This window comes from Echinops telfairi, unplaced genomic scaffold (assembly GCF_000313985.2).
Source record: "Echinops telfairi isolate 266 unplaced genomic scaffold, ASM31398v2 ScPeMD7_7424;HRSCAF=8462, whole genome shotgun sequence".
In the NCBI taxonomy this organism is placed as follows: Eukaryota; Metazoa; Chordata; class Mammalia; order Afrosoricida; family Tenrecidae; genus Echinops; species Echinops telfairi.
The window spans coordinates 10,084,668-10,086,986 of record NW_022111324.1 but is presented as its reverse complement, the minus strand read 5'-3'; the positions used below and the strand labels follow the sequence as shown (position 1 = coordinate 10,086,986).

Genomic DNA, 2,319 nt, shown 5'->3' with positions numbered 1-2,319 from the left:
AGCCCAGGTAATATAGTGGGTTATGACTTGGTTTTGCTAACCATAAGGTTAGCAGTTTGAAATTACCAGCTGCTGCTCTGCGATAGAAAGATGAGACTTTCTACTCCCAATGAGTACCAATCTCTTAAAGATTCACAGCCTCAGAAACCCTATATAGGGTTGCTCTGAGTTGCAACTGATTTAGTGGCTGTGGGTTTGTTTTTCATTTTTGAATCTCCCTGTGGAAGCCCTGGTGGCCCAGTGGCTAAAACTTGGCTGCTTACTAAACGCCGCTAGCCACTCTGCAGAAGAAAAATGCGGCAATCTGCTTCCATAGAGATTTACTGCCCTAGAAAAAGAAAAGAAAAATATTTACAACCTTGTCCTATGGGGTCAATATGAGTCAGAGTAATATATCAATGTGTTTGGGATTTAGGGAGGTTTAATCACTCTGAAAATCAGAATAGAGAGTAAGTATCTAAAAAACAGAAAGACTCTGATAATAATGCCAAATACTATATTGATTATTCCATTTCACACTTTGAAAAAGCTTAGGCTGAAAAGTGCTTAGAAACACTAGATGTATTAAATTGAGAATATTTAAAGATATCTAAAGATAGCCATGTACAGTTGAATCATGTGATTTAGGAGTCATTCTGTGAAACTCACCTGAGTCTTGAGAGTGGCTAAATCACGTAGATGGGGTCTTGTAGCTGCATGGAGAGAAGTAGTATTCAGCACAAACGGATAGAAGGGCACACAGCTATGGGAAACACTGCATTCTGTTGTGAGAATATTTTGTTCTTTCTGCTATCATACTCTTCTAATGTCCAAGATTCTGGTTCAAAAGGCTTAGTAGTAGGAAACTGTGCCAATAGGAGTAGCTTCATGCCAAAACCTTTTCTCCTCTTTCAATTGGTTCAAAGGTTCTAGTCTTAAATTTAGTTTTTGTCTACTATGAAGGGGCATCTAGAATACAAATGAACTCCAGTTCACTCAGTAGCCTGCTAAATAATCTTAAACAATGTAACTTTCTGAGAGCTCAATTTACAAAGACACCTTTGAGGATTAGAGAGATTTTATAAGATTAGAGATAATTTATATATGACATATCTACAGCAATATTAACAAACAATATGTCTTTATTCAAATTAGACCAAACTCAGACTCAGCTAAATTAAATACCTTGATCAACATTTCCCTTCCTTGGCACCACTATCAAGATGGTTCACTGTTCATTTTATTTATTTAATGGCATGGGAAAATGTTCATAGTTTGGAATTTAACTGTGGAAAAATATTTAGAGCATTATTCCAGCCAGGCATGCTATTTTTTTATAGTTCATTTTTCGGGTTATCCTGCAAAATGACTAAAATTGGCATTCTTACATTTTATGTCAGGGTAGTTACTGGATGGGGCCTTAACTGAAAGGACTTGATAGAACAGTGTATTAAAGGGAGCTGCCTATTTTAGTGTGAACATGCTACATTTATTAAACTGTATCCATTATTGGAATTGAAACTTGATTTTTAAACTAATTTTGGACAAAAGATACATATTTGCTTGCTGAGCTTCCATGTGTATGAGAAATTTGAGCACAGGCCATTATAATGCATCAGTAAACGTAACTTCTCTGTTGTACTTGGGACAAACTGCCAGTCTTTGATTCTCCAAGCCCTGGATCTAGTCCTCATCATGACTAAGGAAGCTAATTGCCTGTCCTGAATCATTTATCACGAACAAAACAAGAGGAAATTAACTGATTCAAGACAAGAAAAACTTTGATTAGATACAGCAACCATGATGAAACACTAGAAATAGGGTGTCAAGGAAGAATGTGAGATCCCTATCTTTCATTTACGCACCAGTAATGATTAAGTCACCAACTTTCTGAGATTACTGGAAACTAGCCTAGAGTAAAAGTGGATGGTTTCAGAAAGCTCTTGTCAGCTGTAGACTTTTATTCCTTAGCCTTCTCAATATGGCTATATTGTATATTAATACTGTTTTAAGAAAAATAGAATAGGAACATTTGTAGCTCAAAATATATTTTTATAAAAGCAAATTTCTTTTCCATTGAAGACTGATAATGTAGACTAATACTAAGAAAAATTAGAGGCCTTAAAAGCCTGATCAAAATGTACCTGCTTTGGTAAGTTTTTGTCACAATTATGGGAGTACTTCACTAATAGGATTTGTTTAGTATATAGTTGGATCCAAGCCCTCAATTGGTGAGTTGAACCAGGTAGTCAGTGATAGTGCTCTGTGGGCCGTGGGAGGTTTCGCGACTGGCGATGCAGTCTCGAAGGCCTCAGCAGCATGTCGTGGCCTTGGATTACT

At 36.6% G+C, this 2,319-nt stretch overlaps 1 protein-coding gene across 2 annotated transcripts in view; it reads left to right on the top strand.

The window, feature by feature from the left end:
* KIFAP3 (kinesin associated protein 3) overlaps positions 1–2,319 on the top strand; it is a 167,936-nt gene that overhangs the window by 102,988 nt on the left and 62,629 nt on the right. The gene's annotated exons all lie outside the window — the stretch shown is intronic.